This window comes from Mesoplodon mirus, assembly GCF_964341445.2.
Source record: "Mesoplodon mirus genome assembly, chromosome: 9".
Taxonomy (NCBI): Eukaryota; Metazoa; Chordata; class Mammalia; order Artiodactyla; family Ziphiidae; genus Mesoplodon; species Mesoplodon mirus.
The window spans coordinates 75,850,356-75,871,169 of record NC_138985.1 but is presented as its reverse complement, the minus strand read 5'-3'; the positions used below and the strand labels follow the sequence as shown (position 1 = coordinate 75,871,169).

The 20,814-nt window shown below is 34.6% G+C and overlaps 1 long non-coding RNA gene across 1 annotated transcript in view; it reads right to left on the bottom strand.

The window, feature by feature from the left end:
- LOC309810508 overlaps positions 1-20,814 on the bottom strand; it is a 50,567-nt gene extending 29,753 nt beyond the window's left edge. The window contains exons 1-2 of the long non-coding RNA XR_014295007.1: positions 20,500-20,814; positions 9,711-9,798 (exon numbers count right to left, since the gene is read on the bottom strand). This is a non-coding gene — a long non-coding RNA (uncharacterized lncRNA). The remainder of the gene's footprint in view (positions 1-9,710; positions 9,799-20,499) is intronic.

The window sequence follows — 20,814 nt, the reverse complement described above, 5'->3', positions numbered from 1 at the left end:
AAGATGCTTTCTTCCCTTAAGGATTCTGATAAAATTAAAGACTCCCAGCTCCCTACAGAGGCATCTAAAAGAAGTTACCCCACTTTCTGGTCCCTCTGTTCTCTCCCCACCTTAAGAAATTGGAAAACTCCATTCACACACAAATTTCTTTCATGGCTTCTTAGGAATCAGGAATGCCAGGTGCAATCACGCAGCATTACTATCAGCCATTCCTCAGATTATCTTTGAGGACAAAGATCTACTGCTTTCTGGTCCTCACCCCAGATGCTCACAAGATGCTCACTTAGCTAAGAAGAGAGAAATTCCAATACCAGTTGACTTTACTAAGACCCAAAAGAATCCAAGATCTCCCTTTTACCTTTTGACTCAGAAGATGCTCAGAATCTTTTTCCCAAAGAAAACCTCCATAAAATAAAATCAATCCTTGCTTTTTCTCTATCATAGCTTCCACACATGTTGAATAACAATATTCTAGATTTGAATAGGGCTTTGAGATTATTTTATTTCACACATGAGAAAACCCAGGAGTTGAAAATATAAGTGTTATGAAGACAGTTAAAAAACCAGACATTTAGGCAATTATGCCATGACATCACTTGATGCCATTTAATATGCCATTGCTCTGAGCTGGTTATAATTGAGCAGCAGTTACAAATCAAGAGACTCTTAACTAGATGACTGAAGATTCCTTGTGGAGAATGGTTAATGTAACATTTCAAATCTTTTTTTGGAGTAACGCAAGGTAGATAAAAATGTTCTAATTTCTAAAATACGGTAATTAATTAGTAATTAAATTATGATTTATTATTGTAGGTGTGGGTTGGTGTAGGTTTAGAAAAATCATGTAGGTTTTTCCAAGTTTCATGTTAAGATTCACATTGTAAAAGTAAACAGAGGAGTAGAGTGAATAACTTGATGGTCATGGAGAAACCCAAAATATTACCCCTAGGAAGCTCGTATTTTGCAACCCTCTTTAAGCAAATATGTGTATATGTGTGTGTGTATGTGTTTGTGTGTGTGTGTGTGTGTGTGTGCATATATGGGGTTTAGACTTCCCTGTTAGTCATTTAATTGACTAATGGTGGAATTTACCATCAGGTAAGGAAACTATTATTTTTTTAAAATTCATGAATATGAAAAAACTTGTTAAAGTTTGAGGAACTATAATCAAATTAGAGAAGGTGAGGCTGCTTTGCTAATCCCTACAAAGTACATGGAATCTAGTCAATAGTAATAACCACACAGGGATCTAGCAACGTGAATACAATTTAATTCTCAAATATTTTTGCTGCCATGTTAGATAAATTTACAATTAATGTATGAAGCAAAAATGCCATTCATTCATGTCTATGAGTTATTTATTCCTGAATTAAATTAAGTTGATAAATTATTATTTCCAAAAAACAAGCAAAAAAGAGGGTCATCACACTTTGCTAAAATATGCTTCATATTCTTCTGGAAATAACATTTTGATGATATAAGTAAAATTATGTTACTCTCTTTGAATGGCTCAGAACAACAAAAGATAAAAAACAGCAAAGTTTTCATTTACGTGGAAGATATTTAAATTTCACAAAGATATGAAAAACAATTTAATGTGTTATTCATTTTCATCACATATATATTCTGATCACCTCCTATTCACCCCACTGATGAAGGAGTGCCCTACACTAAACAGTACTAGATAGCCAAATACATAATACCCAACATTGGTCAGATGAACTTGATAGCAGACTGTTAAGTCACATATACTCACAGTCTAGGGGAGAAGGACACTGCATGCTATGCAAGGCCACATAGGGTTTGCACTTGAGGACAGCATGAACAGGACTGTGGAAGCAGATTCTATAGTAACAAGAGGATGAGGCGTCCTGCAGGAGGATGTGATTGATTTGTTTAATTCCACAGGCTGGAAAAGTTAGGTTGATGACCAGTTGGAGTATAGTTCATCTGGCTCATAAGGGGCTAGCCAGGTGGAGAACCTTTCCTGCTGGGGAGATTGCAGGAGGAATGCATATTTGGCAAGAGCAGGGGAGCTCACGGTTAGGCTTTTTGGGGTCCTGTGAGGCTCAAGATATCAAGATAGCACTTAGAATTTTAGACTGTACAATACAGTGTGTTTAATATCAATTTAAAGGTATTGGTTTCTCAATGCTGGATCACTGAAACCAGCCATTAAAATGATAAAGAGACTTATGATAGTCACAATAATAATAGTCATATTTTTTTTTTACTGCAATGATCTTTAATGGGGAATTCTTAAACTAGATCCATTAGATAATTCTAAAAGAAAATCCAAGTGTTAGCAACTTTGGCAACAAGATATCAAATACAGATCTACATGTGAATTTAGAAACTTGTGCTGATATAGAGAACTGCATTTGTTGATATGACAGTAAATCTTCTAACACTATATTATTTTCTTAAATCTTTGTTTATTCTAATGAAAATGTCTTTCTTTCTATCTACATACCTCCAAGAATCATGCCAAAAGACAAGATGTTACCAAAAAAGTAGGTAATATGTATAATAGATGCAATTATCTAGCTTTGCTAATTGTAATCACACAAGGAAAACAAAGCCATTTGGGAAAATCTTTTTTCAAAATTACATGTAAAAGCAACTTAAATTAAAATTATGCAAGATCAGTATCCAGAGAGAATGATATTAGTACACTTAGTGGAACATTAAAGTTTTTCCAGTTATTTGTTTTTATAAATATATGGAACCTTAACATCCTTGCTGATATACCAAACACAGGTCAAAATATATATTAATATTTTAAATAAATGTATGTGTTTACCTGTGTACAGATGTGTAGATAAGGATTATACTTAAATATAGTATAATAATAATATATTGTAACTCATGTGATGTGGTTCATATAAGAGTGGGCACAGATGACATAGAGCTAAGTCTAAACTCAAGCGATAGAATTAGCTTCATTAAGTTTTGCTCTATTTTTCTGTTGAGATGATCTCTTAGAAAGACTCATGAAACCGTGCTAAATCAGACTATGAGCAATGTGGAAGGGGCAAAGTTAAGTGAAACATTGATATGATGAAATCTGATTTAGAGAGCGCACACCTGCCATCCAAGCAGAAAATGTTAAGTCCTCTATGTTGAAAAAGGGAGAATATTTCAATCCCCTATTCCCTGCAGGCATTAATTTTTCATTTTTATTATTCTTTTGGATTAACGTTCAGATTTGAGTTGTTCTATGTTTGCTTTGATATACTCAAAACATTGTCTAATAAATAAATGTATCATATTGTGGTGATATATAGTTAGTAATATGTACATATTATATTTGTTTTCTAATCATTTTGTACAAGCTTTAAATTTTATCATATTCTCTGTATAGCAATAAAGCCATTTCCATTGCAAACTTGTAACAATAATGGATAGCAACCTTCAGGGGATACATTTCTGAGAAATTTATTTTCCCTCATCTTGCTCAGCCACCCAAAGAATGAATTTGCTTCCATGACAGATAAAGACTACACTGATCAATTTTAAAATGGTCTTGGGGCATCACAAGTCAATAACAGAAAAGGAAAATGCAAGATAATACTATTTCTTTTCATTAGGTTGGTAGATGGCATTCCAGATTTATGCATCAAAATTGTTTCTTTAACAGTTATTAAATAACTTTAAGCATACATCTTGGTTGTGTGGGTCCTGTTTTATACTGAATAATCAAGACAAAGATAAATTCTATTTGACTGCAATGTGATTACTTTACAGAAATATGATTACCAAAAAGTATGTAAAATTTAAAAGACAGAATATACTTACTACAAAGCATAATATTCTACACTGAAATCTAAAACTGCCACATGATATAATTTTAAATTATTTTTTTAGTATGAGTTCTGCAATAATAAGACATTTCACAGGAATGATTTGTTGTTCTTGTTTTGTTTTTTAAACTCACTTGAGCAATAAGTAATAAGAGTGGTGTTCTACAAAACTGTCATGGGAGAAGACATACATTTCATAGGCTATTTTAAATTCAGTGATGGTGAAAATTTTTTGTTGCAAAAGTGTGCCTTTCAAAGTAATTTGAGATAAACTAAAATTATAGCATTTTAAAGGGATTTTTCCCTGATTGCTCTCATTTTCCTCTGAGAGTGTTATATATGCCTGAAATTACATATAATAAATGGAAAAGTGTTTCTTTTAGAGAAAGCTCCAAAACATTTCTTTAGAAATGTGATTTCAATGTTTTGCACATTTGAGAACTCGTTATACTCCTTCCTATCACTCAAATATCAAATTGAAATATCTTTCGAAGTGTTACTTTTGTGAAAATTACCAATGACTTTCTTGAAAACTGAAAAATTTAAGTAATTTAGTGAAGGAAAAAAAACCTATCTGATGTAAACTCCATTTGATTGTCTGAATTTTTCACCCTTCATTGGTTTTGGTAGATGCATGCAAACATATGTCCACGCTCTTTTGAAGCGTTTGACATAGTACCCATGAAATATGTCAAGTCAACATCATTTGTACAATTTGGCTATAAAAGATGATTTTAGATGTAAAATAGATGTATTTCCCATTCCACTCCTCAAAACATCCCAGTTAAGGTGACAAGTTTCTAACCGTGGTTGATAAAATGCTCCAATGATCTTAAAAGTATGTTATCATCAATATGCCAGAGTACTGGAAAATGTCTATTAATTTGAGTTCTAATGATCATTTGTATTTCTACATACTGAAAATTACAGTCCAAGAGGAAATTAAGGAAAAATTCATTTACAAGACTATAAAAAAGAAGAAAATACTTAGAAATAAATTAACAAAAGAGGTTCAAGACTTGCATACTGTACTACACTAATATTTTGAAAACTATAAAACATTATTGAAAGAAATTAAAGAGGGCCTAAATAAATGGAAAGACAATCCGTGTTAATGAATTAGAAGCCTTAATTTTAAGGTGGCAGTAATACTCAAAATGTTAAAGAAATTTAATGCATTCCCTATTAAATTTCCATCTGCCATTTTGAAGAAATGTAAAGGCTAATCCTAAAGACCATATGGAATTGAAAAAGACCCTGAATACCAAAAACAATATTGAAAAGGAAGAACAAAGTTGAAGGACTTACACTTCTTGATTTCAAAACTTATTATACAGCTACTATAATCAAAACAATAGCATACTAGCATAATGATATACAGATTAATGGAATAAAATTGAGAACCAAAAAATAAATACATAATATATGGTCAATTGATCGTTTCAAGATGCCAAGACCATTCAATGAGGGAAAGCATTTAACAAATGCTGGGAATACAGGATATCCACATGAAAATGTAGGACGTTGGACACTTACCTCATATCATACACAAAAGATAACTCAAAATGGATAAAAACATCTATATCTAAGAGTTAAAACTGTACAAATCATAAAAGAGAATATAGGAATAAATCTTCATGATTATGGATATTTATATATGTCACCAAAACACAAGAAAAAGAGAAAAAAAATTGAACTTCATCAAATCAAAATTAATTTTTTTTGTACTTCAAAGGACACTAACAACAGAGTGAAAAGAAAATCCACAAAATGGGAGAAAATATTTACAAATCTTAAACCTAATAAGGGTCTAGTATCCAGAATATATAAAGAACTGAAAACTCAACAGCTAAAACACAAACAATGCAATTTTAAAATGGGCAAAGGAGTTGAATAGACATTTCTTCAAAGAGGATAGACACATGACCATGAGCAATGAGATGCTCAATGTCATTAGCCATTTATTCCAAATCAAAACCCATGAGACACAATTTCAGACCCAATAGTATGGCCATAATTTTAAAAAAATGATGATGATGATGCAGAGAAACTGGAGTCCTCATATATTGCTGGTAGGAATTTAAAATGGTACAGCTACTTTAGAAAACAGTCTGGCATTTCTTCAAAAAGCTAAATATAGAATTACCATATGACCAAGCAATTCTACTCTTAAGTATTCACCCAAGGAAATTAAGACATGTTCAAGTAAAAAAATTAAACACAAATATTCATAACAGCATTATTCATAATAGCCAAAAAGTGAAAATAATCCAATGTCTGTCAACTGGTAAATGGATAAACAAAATGTGTTATATTCATACAATGGAATATTATTCAGTTATAAAAAGAAATAAAGTACTAAAACAGCTACAACTTGGATGAATATAGAAAACATTATACTAACCAAAAGAAGCCAGACACAAAGGTCACATATTGTGTGATTCCTTTTATATGAAACATACAGAATAAGCAAACTCATATAGGTAGAAAGTAGATCAGTGGTTTTCACGGGCTAGGAGAAAGGGGGGGAAGGGAATAGGGAGTAACTGTTAATGGGCAGGAGATATCTTTTGGGGGAGACAAAAATGTTCTGAAATGAGACAATGGTGATGATTGTACAACATTGTTTATGTAAAAAAACCCCACTGAACTGTATATTTTTAAATGGTTAAAATGGTGAAATTTATTTTACGTAAACTTTACCTCAATTTAAAATAATGGAGTGAAGTAGTGATGCATACAACAGCATGGATGAACCTAAAACACATGATACTGTGTAAAGGAAGCCTGATACATAAGAGTACCTATTGTATAATCCCATTTACATGAAGTTCTAGAATAGGCAAAACAAACATGATGATAGAAATCAGAGCAATGGTTGGTTGGGAAGAATAACTGGTATGAAGCACAAAGGGAACATTCTGGAGTGATGAAAATGTCTGACATCTTGAGAAAGGCACAGATTACACAGTTTATGCATTTTTCAAAGCTGAACAATGTGATTAAGAATTACGTATTTCATTGTGTAATCAGATCTATAACACTTGTTTTGATAACATGAACTTGTTCCAACATGACTGATGTATTAGGGAATAATAGAAAAGGAACTTCGTGTTAGCTTATGCATGAAAAACACTAGCTGAACATCAAAAACAGCACCCAATTTAACTGAGCCAAATAATGCAATAAATGAACATACTTCAAACACCTACCAGCTGTCTTAGTTCACTTCACCACATGTGTTACAAGCCATTCCCATCCACATCTAGTGTTACAGCTTTCTAATTTCATATGATCCATTGTACTGGATTAAATAATGACCTTCAAAAATCATGTCCATTTGGAACCTATAAATGTGACCTTACTTGTAAATAGGGTCTTTGTCGATGTAATCAAGTCAAACTGAGGTCATACTAGATTGCGTGAACGCTAACTCCAGTAAGACCGATGTCCTTATAAGAGGGAGATTTGGACACAAAGAACAGATACACAGGGGAGAAGCCTATGTGAAGACAGTGGCAGAGACTGAAGCGATGTATCTATGTAATCCTAAGGATTCTGCCATCAACCACCAGAAGCTAGAAGAGGCAAGCGAGAATTCTTCCCTAGAACCATCAGAGAAAGCACAGACCTGCCTACACCTTGATTTGAGACTTCTAGCCTCCAGAACCGTGAGAGAATAAACTTCCATTGTTTTAAGCCACCCAGTTTGTGGTAATTTGTTACAGCAGCCCTACAAAACTAATACACCCATCTTCTACCACTTCACAATAACTCATAAGCTGAAACCCTTCTGAAGCCCATTTCCAGAAGCAAACATGGGTATTTTTCAAATTAAAGCGTCTTATTTATTGTATTTTTTTTCATATCCATTTAACATGTGTAAAACTGTACTATTATTTTTACTAGGTTTCTATTGTTCCTTATGTCGCTGATATATGACATTATATATTGTGCTCTAAATCCATCTTTCCCATAAGCACTGCACTTCTTTGTTGAGCAAATTTCCATAGCACACTGCTGTGAGGTATTCTTTTTTTTTTCTTTCCATTAGCACATAAGTTAGATTAGGTTATAAAATAAGGCAGGGCATATTACAGCTTCTCAGTAGCATTCCCGTTATAAAGAAATGCACTAGTTGCCTTGACTGATCATGTATATTTCCTAGGTTTTCATCTATATAAACCAGTGCATGGGTTAGGTTCCTCTACAAATAGTTAATTTTATATTTTTGGTTTCACTGTCAGAAATTAACACTATTTCCAAATTCTAAAAGTTATCTTCTTAGTTCAAAATTTCCTCTGGCTATTACTTATCTCTACCTTTTTTGCAGTCAAACTAATTAAAATCTAGGTTATCTACACTCTGTCTCCTCACTTCTCAAACTATCACAATCTAGATTCCATCTCTTCTACTCAACTGAATCTCAAACTCAGCATGATTGACAAATAGCTCCTGTTTTCACAAATTAGTGAGCACTATTCAGTCTTCATCTCATTCGATGGCTTGGAAGCTTTTTATACCATTGACTTCTCGCTTCTTTTCATGACTCTTTCAATGCTACGAAAACCAATTTCATAACATATCCACTCATAGTCTTCCTCCTCTCTCTCTTTAGTTGCTTTTCAGCATTATTGCTTGTGGCATATTTTTCTCTGCCTGTCATTTAAATGAGGATGTTCTCAAGCTACTGATTTTTTAATGCAAATCTGTGTCATCCTAGCTAACAAGATAAACAGAGGAGCTAACTTGAGCAGAGTTCTGAGATAGGCTTTTACTGCGGTTCAAGAGGAGTGATATGAAAATCATTTGTATGAGAAGAGTTATATAGCATGCTAATTCCAATTTATTCAGTGACACTGAACATACTACTTAATCTATTTTTGGTTATGGTTTTTCTATCTTCCAAATTAGTATATATTTGCTTTTTACCTTACTGAAATGCTAGAACATTTCCAAGATGTTTGCAAATTGTTTTTTAAAGCTTCTGAGAATGTGTTATATAAGAACCAATAAATGAAAACGTTATTGTAGCCATAGCTCAGAAATATTTTTTTAATCTCTAATGTCATTATATGACATTATAATTTGGCAATGCTCACAGTTGTAAAGTGAGTTTTTAGTTTTAAATTTAGAGGCATTTACCCTAAAGTATTTCTTTCATTTTATGGTTGTTTCAATTCACATCAAATACTAACAAACATATAAATACTCTCTTAGCAAAGGTTGTCCTAGCCTGTGATAATGAATCATTATTTTTGGTGATTAAAAACCAACATACCTAACTAAAGTAATACACTAAAAATAAGTTGTAATGTCATCTCTTTTCTACTATTCAAACCATAATCATTAGCTATATTTCCAGGCCTTCACACATAAAGATATATTCCCAAGGAATATGTTGTTGAGTGATATCTCCTTACTAAGTTCTTGAAGGAGAAGACATAAATCAAAATTTTATAATCTCAGAGATAAAAGGAGCCTAGGAGCTCACCTGCGGTGGGAGAATAGCATCATTGCTAGCAGTATGGGCTCTGCAGCCAGATGGCCTGAATTTGAATTCAGTCTGCTATTTTCTGCTATTTAGTATTGACACTTGTGTGAATTAGGCAAGTTACTTAATGTTACTAAACTTGGATTTCTCATCTGTAGAGTTAGTAATAATACCTACACTGTAAGAATTGTTTACGTTAAATAAGAATATATAAATATGCAAATATATATATCCTATAACAGTCAGTAGTATATTTAATACATATTAAATACCCAGTAAATGTTAGGTGGTACTACTACTATTATTTACTCCAACTCTCAGCTCCTACATGGGCCCATGCCATTCAGCTCACGTGTGGCCATTTCATTAGGGAGATCCCACCAGCTCATATAGAACCGTGGATGGTCACTTACATTTAGGAGATCCAATTCTCTTCAGAGGATCCCGTTGGTACAGTTTTCCTAGTATGTTGTTGTTCCACATCTGTTTCAGTGTCATCAGCTTTTTTATACCAGGTATAAAATGAAAACAGTTAAAGAGAGGAGGGCTTACAGGAAGAAGAGAAAAATATTGCTCAATATATATATAATATGATATATATATTATACCTATACTATAGATATAATTATATATTACATATATTATTATAGCACCCAAAAAAGCAAAAGGGAAAGATTATATTGGCTAACTTCAGGCAAATTTTGGTTTTTACTGGAATTTGTATTTTCTTTGTTGAAATAATAGGGACAGTAAACATATATTAAATGTTAAGCACGGTTGCTCTAAAATAGGTTTCTTTTCCTTCATGACTTACTCCACTTAGCAATTTTTCAAGACTCATTCATTCAGTAGGGACCATATTCAATTCAATGTTCAACACAATACATTCTTGTTTTTCAAGAAAGCCTAAATTATCGCATGCCATAATTTTAAAAATAGAACTCAGGTTCTTTCTAGAAAAAAATAATAATACACTGAATTCTATAACTCACCATTGAAGTATGAATGTAAATAAACAACAAAAAAATGTATATGTTTTTTATCCCTTGGAAGTAGACAATCTCTGTAAATTTATTTTTCCTTTTTATGTTTCCTTTAATAAGAATACTTGCTGCTCCTAAAGGAGAGTTTTATTTCACTTTGGTTTGGGCAAAATCAAAAATATATATATATATAATACTTGATAATATAAAAAAATATATAAACTATCTGTATTATATCCACTTGTTCCTTGTCACTATTACTCTATGGGCTTAACATTCTCAGTAATGTATGCTTTTATAAAGTCAAGAATCATAATGAGTTGTTTTTTGTTAACCAGAACAGTTTTCCCAGTTGACTCGCTCATGGTAAAATCAATAAACATTTACTTTTGGCTTAGAATAGAGGAAATTTTGAAATGTTTTCTAAAATAGTAATTAATACTTCTATTTCCAAAATATTAACATAACATTATTATATGTTTTCTTTTCATCAGAATATAATTCTTTTGTTTAAATTGTACCAATATACAGTTTTTCATTTTTTTAAAAGAGAATAGAATAGGTACCTGATTATATGTGTTCCTTTCAAATAAGAAAACAAAAATAAAATCTATGATGGGAATTCCCTGCCAGTCCAGTGGTTAGGACTCTGCATTTCCACTGCAGGGGGCCCAGGTTCAATCCCTGGTCAGGGAACTAAGATCCCGCCAGCTGAGTGGCTCCACTAAAAAAATAAAATAAAATAAAAAATCTGTGAAAGGCTTACAGAATGAGAAGTATTCATCCAGATATGGAAAAAACTGACCTACTTGTCACCCCATTCCCCACTATAGACTACAACAAGAAGCCACTATGAAAAAAAAGTAATTTATGCCAGATTAAAAGTAAGTGTGCTACCAAACATACTCACCAGAGCACAATTTTAAATATGTACTCTTTTTGTGTTTTGCAACTATACTTGAATAATTGTGCCCCAAGCTTAAACCTTTTTTTAACTTCTTTTAATAGTGTAACTACATAGACTGTCTATTTCTTTTAAAAGAACTTACAGAATCCAAATGAGTAACAAGAAAAGAAAAACAAAGATAAGCCATTACTGTCAGTACTCATATATTTTGATAAAGAAACACAACACTCAATGTTTCTCTCTTCTCTAGATGTCCAGCTTGCAGCAACTTGTTGATGTTATATGCATTTACTTTGTCACTAATTAAGAATGAAAGGGTTAATCAGATGCCTCCAACATTCTCTGTCTAGAAATCCAGGTATAGGCTTTATATATATTTTAGTTCTAAAGAGCTTCCCCAAAACACTTGGGACTCATTCTTTCTATCCATAAATGTCTACTATAGGATTACGCATATTCCTTTCCCTAAAATTTAAGCTGTAGGGGCCAAGAGTTTTATTATTCTGATGGCTCATTGGTCATGCATCTTTGTCATTCTTTCCTGGAAGAACAGTGTGGATCCTTCAGAATCCACTTAAATTGCTACGACTTCTAAAAAAGTCTGCCAAACTCTCTTACTATCACCCTTGGACTCCTCTGAATTACTCTGACCCCTTATAGCAATGCTTTGTAACAGCTAATTCACAAAATTATATGTACTGCTATCTTTTATAAGTATATATGTAGTTTCCCTAAGGCCTTATGTCCCACAAGGTACCTAATATGCTTGCCCATGACGAATGCTTAAAAATATTATTTGATGCACTGACTGAATCTCTGCTTTTGACTGGTGTTTATGTCTCTCATCGTTGAATTTGTTCTTCTTTCAAGCTGTGCCTCATAAAACATATGCTATCTTGCTCAAAACATGGCAGGATGGCCAAATATTATATGATGAAACTCAAAAGAATTCAATTTAAACTCTTCTCCCAAAAACAATCATCATCTTTGATTACCCTTCAGAAAAAAGAGTCTAGTGCTTCATCATGTGTGAAGTTGAATATCCAAAAGTAGGCTTCTTGAAAAAGTCACATGTGTTTATCACATGGGAGAATTAGACTATTAAACTAAGATGAGAATGCTGGAGAGTGCAACAATATTTGTCAACAAACATTTCCTCGGTTACTAAAATGTAGTGCTGTAATAGAGAGGATACAGAAAAATCCAATACGGTAGTCCCTGCCAATCAACGGATCAAAAACATGCAATGCTATATTTTTTTATGTTTTCCTCTGTGTCTGTCTTGCCCGTCTAACCAAGCGGTTTCTTTCTGGTGAAGAGAATCTTCCATGATACATAAGAAATGTTATTTCAACCAAGCAAGACCCTGTGTGGCCTTCCAGGAGCAGACGTTTCCCCCCACCCCCCACCCATGCCCATGTCCTCTGCCTGCCTTTTGTCTGTAGAAAAACTTTAGTCCAAGAATAAATTTAATCAGAGAAGTGAGAAAATGCAGAAAAAAAGGAGATCAGTCAAGCAAGACAAAAAAATAATAGTTTAGCCATTAAACAATGTTAAGGACATTTAGTTCCTCCTTAAGGGCTGTAGACAATATTCTGAGCCTTGTCCCTTGAGTTGTTTTGCAGATATTGAAACCCCCACCAGGTAGAAGTTAACTGTATGATGCCCACAAGCACGTAAACCCCAGACTGATTGGAACCAGAAGGTTGATGATGTTGACTCCCAATTACCTTACCACCAAACAATCAGGAGAACATCTGGTTGACATTCTTCTGAGCTGGTCACACACCCCACAACCCTCCTCCCTCACCCTGTCTTTACAGCCTTTCCCTGAAAGCCTTCAGGGAGTTCGGGTCTTTTAAATACAACCTGCCGCAGAATCCTTGCTTGGCTCCCTGCAATAAATGCTGCACTTTCCTTCACCACAGCCCAGTGTCAGTAGATCAGTTTTACTGCAGGCAGGCAGGCAGACCAAAGTTTGGCTGGGTAACATTATGATTATTGAATTTGCTTTAATGTCTGAATATAGCATCTTTCAGAAAAGTACTTGCATTTGGAAAGGGAGAATTTCGTCCAAGCAATAAATGACTAATTATAGATTTTATTACTTGCAGTCTACAAGGGAAAGAGGAAAATACTCACTGAACATAACTGTGAACATTGAAACCTAATCCTGTGGGTAAACACCTGCTTGGCCTACAGGTGGCAGAGGCCAACTCAAGGCTACTCCACCTGGTTCAGTTTTATCTCATGCTACCTTCTCTGTTATCATATTGCCCTCGAATGCTTCAGGCACATCCGACCTATCTCCCTGCATCTATTCTTGCCCTTCTTCAATCCATCTTTAAAGAAAAAAAATTCAGAATATGTCACACCCTTGATTAAGCTAAGCACCACCTCCACAATAGTAACAAAACATGGCCTCTCTCTGCACTTAAAATTCAAGTCCTGATGGCCTATGAGCACTTCCATGATCTGGCTCCTGCCTATCTTTCTGGCATCACCGCAGCTTTATTAACCCTTTTGTTCAACTCTATCGGCCTTCCTTCTGTCCTTGATCATACCCAGCTTATTCTACCTTCGGGCCGTTTCACTTGCTTTTTGGGGTACCTGGAAAACTTGGCTCAAATTTCATTTCTTTAGAGAAAAGTTTGTTTCTCAGTCTAGAGTCTTTGTATCCCCCAGTGTCAGTCACTCTTTCACATCACCCTGCTTTCCTGTCTCCACAGTAGAGAGCAATATTTAAAATTCACTTAGTGTTTATTCTTGGCTTCTCCTCTTTAGAACAGAATCTCCCTGGTCTATTCTCTCCCTAGAGCCCAGAACAGCTCCTGGCGCAGCGCAGGTGCTTAGAGTATATTGCTAAGTAAAGTCCTAGGAGCAGAAGCAACACCGTTTCTCAGTTCTCAGCCACCGAAGTCCCAAGACAAGAACAAGGGGCTGAATTTAAAACAAGGACAGGAGGAGAAAGTTAATTTCTCCTGGAAAGCTACAGAGGATGCTGACACTCTTCCAAGATTCAGAAGCTACTGTTGTTATTTGTCCCCTACACGTTGAAACAGAAAATGTCAGTGAAAATCCAAGATAGTGGGACAATTATGTAAATAAATAAAATAAAACATGGTGAATGTATCAATCCTAAGATATTTTCAGTTATCACTCATTGATGTAAAAGGAAGAATCCCTGGAAATAACAGGTGATTCCTTTTATTTTAACATTTTAAAAAACTGTGATATAAATGGGTATGTACATGTTATTCCAATTAAATACAAACTACTTATAATATGCATTAATGGATCATAAAATTTCACCTCCAACTAGGAATAACCCACCTTCAAATATGCACACTTGAAGGAAGCTTAACAAGTGTGTCAGTAACCTTTAGTATTAAAGTGTCATTCGCACTATATTTTCTTGCCTTTAATAAATTTATTTCCCTTGTTTCCCTTTAAGCTGACTGACTCTCTGGCTATGTTTCTTCCTCTCTGTCCTGAATAAGCTCCTACTGTTATGCCCGAACCAGGCCATCCCATCTATTTGCCTGTGACCTAACCCACGTAACCTCACTGGGCTCCTAAAACCCTCTCATCGGAGTTCATCAATGAGAGCCTTCTCCTCCTTTAAAGGCACCCTCAGTTTAATGTTCAGGTTAGCTGAGTAATCAATGGTTCCAGTAAAGCTTATTTCATTTTCATTTTTTTTTCCTATGTATGAGGATTTTTCAGCTTCTGTGTTAAAGTTGACAAGGAAAGTACTTTCATTTTAGTGCTACGCTTTCATCTTTTGCTTAATCTAGAAACAATTTCACTCCTGCAAACAAACCTGGCATATTTATGAACATGAGCAGGTTATATGGTCACCTTTTATAATTCTGTCACGGAGTCAAACTGTATTTTCAAGAAAACAGAAATCTTCCATAGAGCATATGTACACAACTCTAAGCATCCTGAAAATGTGTAGTGTAAGTGAAGCTATTTCTTTTGCATATTTTATCCTTTCTGCAAAAGGAATTTATGTTTTTAGTGGCTGGGGAGATTCTAAATTTAATTAATACAAGAGCATCATTTGAGTTGGCCATAAAAATGTCCACTCCAGTGACCTTTCCATCTTCTGTCACAAGTGGGAGTGATGGATTAACAAAGTGGTCCTGCACTAAATATTGCCCAAAACAATACCAGATCCTTTTGTGCATATTTACAATACAGTGAATTGAGTTGTTTAAGAAACAACCCTAGAAAGTAAAGGCTTTGAACTTTCCATCTGAAACTATTTTTTTAAAGGGGAAAGTTGAGTCATTGATATGATTTTTAACACAGTAATATTCTACAATCAATTCACAGAGATTATATTCTCAATACCAAAAAAAAAAAAAAAAAAGACAGAAACAGTCACACATCAGTCAGTTTGGAACGAACAGTCACACTGTTCGTTCCAAAGAGTGTTTTACCCAAATACTAATCGAAATGCTAGGAACAATTACTATATTTTATGTGGAGCATTCCCTTGAAGGAGCATTTTAAAATGTAACGGACTCTAGTATTCACATCATCCCTTCAAGAATGTAAATAATGCCAACATTCATTATTATTGTTGTGATTGTTAACAATCACTACTATTGGTATTACTCTAACAACTGTAATAATGGTCGTTTCTTTTCACCCTTCAGAAACACTATTAAATATGAGCCACACAAGAGAAAGTGGAATACATCAAAACCTTTTAGAGCACTTCATGAGGATGCCATGTCGGAGAGGGTGAGAGAAGGAGTAGGAAAGAAAGAGGCAAAGACAGAGTAAGTGTGAAAAGAGAGAAAAAAATATTATTAAATACTATTAAAAATTTGGATACAGGTAGAGAAAGAGACAAATCATATGTGTGTCAAGAAAAAGGAGAAATACCATTTTCAGCTTATGGGGAAAAGGCACAAGAAAGATATAATCCTAGCACTTTTTCCTTCTACAACAATTTTCTCCTCTAGGATAAAGCCTGGAAGCCTAGAGTTAGTCATGCCCAATAACAGAGAGACCTTGGCTAACCCAAAGATGCACGTGCTACTAGTTTCATGCAACTCTTAAGTTCCTAAAAGTGATATCAACAATACCTTCCAAAACACAGCAATTCCCAGCTTAATCAGGCATCACTCTTCTTATGTATCAAGCCTGAAATCCTACCATTATGTTTTATTAAGCTACTATGATTTTTAAAAAGAGCATGAGGTTTCAAATAAGAGTGGAAATGATTGTGCGTAATGTAATAGACAAAACCAGGAGAAAAAAGAGTAATGCCTGGGGAGAGGAGATACAGAAGGCAGGCACCTTTCGGCATGGTGAAACGTTACTCTGAGAACCAGAGGCCATTGAGAGTGAGCATTCGCTGTGAGAAAGAACAGAACCTCTAAGAAGGAGACCATAGGTAAGTTCTATCTTCCATTTTTACCAACAGAGTAGTTCTGAAGCACAAGAAGAAAGTGTATGGGAGAATAAAGCCGAGTTCATGAAAGTTGTCCTCTTACTTTCCATAATATTCACACATGAGCCTCTCCTCCAGAAGTTTCTTATATGGTCCCATTTCCTCAAACTTGCAAATAATAGCAATGTAAAATGCCAAAACTTTGATTCTTACATATAATAACTTAGCAAAAATGTAATAAGCACCTGAATAGCTACTCTAGGCTTCAAGATAGATACAGAAGATAGAAAGGTGACCACAAGTGTGGTCTCTCTCCTTACAGAATTTTAAACCTAGTGAGGAGACTAAGAAAAAAGGTGAGAGTAAAACACAGCCTCTTACATGAGAGGTGAGTGCAGGGTCCCATGGGAACACAGAAGCGCATCATCAACTCACACCAGGGAACCAGTGAAGACTTCCTGGAGAAGACTATGCATAAGCTGACTGTTAAAGAATCAGTAAAAGTTATCCCTGTAGAGAAAGAGGGACAGGGACCCTAGATTGCAGGAGTGTGATGCACTCGGGAAGTATAAGTGATTACGGTTTAGATGGAGGAGTGTCAGCAGTTAAGGCAAGAGCAATTACCTATGGGGCGGAATAAAGAAAGAATTTTCAGGCTAACCAGCAAATCTGTTCTTTATCCTTGGTATACTGAAAATCACTGTAGATTTTTAAAAATCAATTTTGAGGTATAATTTATGTACAAGAAAGTACACTCATCTGAAGCATATAATTCAATGAGTTTTGACAGACATATAAAGCTGTATAAATACAACCATAATTAAGGTCAGAACATTTCTACCACCCGCCCAAATTTCCTCAAGTCCCTTTGTAACTTATCCCTCCCTCCCAACCCAGCCCCAGGCAACCATTAATCTACTCGTCTCTACAGATGAGTTGGATTTACAGGTGTGGAATAAGAGGTTGTTTGCAGGTGTGGAATAAGAGGTTGTTCCCAGTTTGAGGCTCACATGAATAAAGCTGTTATAAAAAATACCTAGGAGTGGAATATCTGGCTCATATGGTAGGCATATATTTAACATTTTAAGAAACTTCAAGTTTTCCAAAGTGGCCATATGATTTTATATTTGTGCCAAACATGTATGAGAATTCCAGTTGCTCTACATCATCTCCAATGATTGGTATTATCAATTTTCTAACAGGCTTATAGTAGCATCTCATTGTAGTTTTAATCAGCATTTCTCTGACGACTAATGATGTTGAACATCTCTTCATGTGTTTTTTTGTCCATTTATATATCTTCTTTGGTGAAGTGTTTGTTCAAATATTTTAACCAATTTTTTGTTGTTGGGGGAAGGAGTTGTTGGTCATATTATTGAGTTATAGGAGTTCTGCATATATTCTGGACCTAAGTCCTCCGTTAAATATACTATTGTGAATATTTTCTCCTGTTCTACATTTTTAATTTCATTTTCTTAATGGCATCTTTCAAAGAATGAACATTTTTAATTTTGATAACATCCAATTTATCCTATTTTTTTCTTTATGGTTCATGTTTTTGTGCCCTATTCAAGAAAGCTTAGACATAAAAGAATTAACACAACCCTGGGAGAAAATCCTAAATGTATATTTTTGTCTATTCCATGTGCATGTAAACTGTTTATCCTCTTCTTAACTGGTTGGGATAGAAAAGAATGCATACCATAAGCCTTTAGCCATATTAATTTGCTCTAATAATAGATAACATGTCTAACATAGTAGGTGTGATCAGGGCTACCACTTGATTAAGCTGGTAGTTAAGTCTATGTTCATTCTCCAAGATCCTTCTGGTTTCTGCAGGAGCCAGACTGATGAATTAGATGAAAATACAATAGGTAATACCACCCCTACATTTTTGAGATCCTTAAAGATGGCACCAATTTCTGCCATCCCTCTTCCATTCACATATAGCAGGATGAGATATTGTGTTTTATTTCTCCCTTAGCACATGTAGGTAGGGCGGCCTTCCCCACTATGATTGTTATTTCCCTATAGGTCAAGAACTGAAAGTAGGAGTTATTCTGTCAATTATGTCAGCCCCATTTATACATTCATAGAATAAAGAAATGACCATTGGCCAAGTACATGGACCCAGTCAACTATTAGCCAAATTTGGCCCAAGACTCCATTTATTACCTGGTCTCCATAGCTTCCTACTCTAACATGGCTCAATGATGTCTTTTCCAGTCTTCCGTTATTAATGTCAACTTAAGACTTCTGTCTAATAATCCTCAAAATGTCTGGGTATTCCTCTTTCCCCAGGGGACATTTACCCAAGTAAATGGATATAGGTTTTTTCGGGGAAGGACTGAAGGCATGATTAAAATACTGATATATTTTTGCCATGGTTATATAGAATCCTTCCTCCTGTGGACACTGTCACCTCATTAGTCAGTGGTCTCTGGGTCTAAAACACGTCTCAGGCACTTGGGAAAAAGTTCATGGCTTTTTGTTGGGGAAATCATCCTCAAATCATCTACCCTTGCTATGTTTTGAATTATGTACCAGTATTGTACAAAAGTATTTAGCTGCCTACCTATTTTGTCCCTACGGATGCCATGTTCATTCAAGAACTTTGGGAAGTTTGAGCCAATATTTCTTTAAGTATTTTTTTTTCTGATCTGTTCTCTTCTTTCATTCCACATTCTGATTGTCTATATTTTAAATTTGTTGAAAATTTTCCACAAGTCTCTAAGATTTTTCTATTTTTGATATGGTTTCTGTCTCATTTTTAGATTTTTCCCCAAATCCACTGATTCTCTCTGTCAAATTTATTATGCTACTAACTAGTGCAATATTTTTAAATTTTAGATATTATACTTTTCAGGTATAGAATTTTTGTTTTGATCTTTTTATATTTTCCATTCATCTTCTGAGATAATCTTTCCCTTCATTACTTACTTGAACATACTTACAAAAGCTACTTTAAAGTTCTTTTCCGAAAAATAAAAATATGGATCATCCAAGGGTTCACTTCAGCTGATTGTTTTTCGCCCTGAAAATGGTCACATTTTCCTGTCTCTTCATATTTCAAGTAAAAATAGATTTTATCCTGAACATCACAACATTTATGTTGTGGAGTCTCTAGATTTTGTTATATTGTTCTGAAGGATGTTGTTTTTGTCTTAGCAGAAAATATAGGCAATTAACTTGGTTAGAAACAAACTTTAACAACTGGTTCACCTGCAGTGGATGGCAATTCAAACCTCAATTAAGTTCTTTCATTTTTAGCATCATTGAATCTATCCTTACAGGTGTGATCTAAGCCAGCTAGACATTGGGCAGAGTTTACACATTACTATAGGTACCCATGCTTTTTGACAAAGAAATGAAATGCTCTGAATTTCTCTCTCTCCTCTGGCCTTACCTTGACATTCTTCCAGCTTGCAGCAACCTGTTAATGTTACATGCACTTACTTCATCACTAATTAAGGAAGAGAGAGTTAATCAGATGCTTCTATCATTCTCCATCTAGAAGTCCAGGTATAGGCTTCATATATATTTTAGTTCTAAAGAGCTTCCCTAAATCATTTGGGACTCAAACTTTCCCTGCAGGAATATCTATAGGATTACCCATATTCCTTTCCCTAAGATTTAAATTATAGGGGCCAAGAATTTTATTGATCCTGATGGCTCACTGGTCATGTATCTTTGTCATCCTTCCTTGGAAGAACAAAGTGGATCCTTCAGGATCTAGTTAAAGTGGTACAATTTCTAGGAAAGTCTACCTGACTCTCTTATAATCATCCTCAGGCTTCCTTGAATTTCTCTGAACCTTTCTGGAAATGTTTCATATCAATCAATGTACAAAATCATATGTACCATTATCTTTTATAATTTTATAAGTATGAGTTTACACATACCTGGGGTTTCCATTTTCTGGTTCTCTCCTTTCTGGGATGACCCTCTCACTTTCCTTCAGCTATAGCTGCCGTAAGTTCTGTCCTCTGATTCCTCTGGTCATGAAGCTAGTAGGTTTTCTATGGATGTTTCAGCTGCCTTATATCAAGACATGATTTTCATCCCCAGGCTAAAACCACAAAAACAGGGAACTCACCATTTGCCATTCCTTTTTTCTAAGTTTTACCCCACTCCAAAAAATCTGTAGGCTGAGTTTAAGGTATCTGTGGAATATTCAGTTGGAGATGTCAAGTTTGAAAATAGATGGGCCAAAGCTG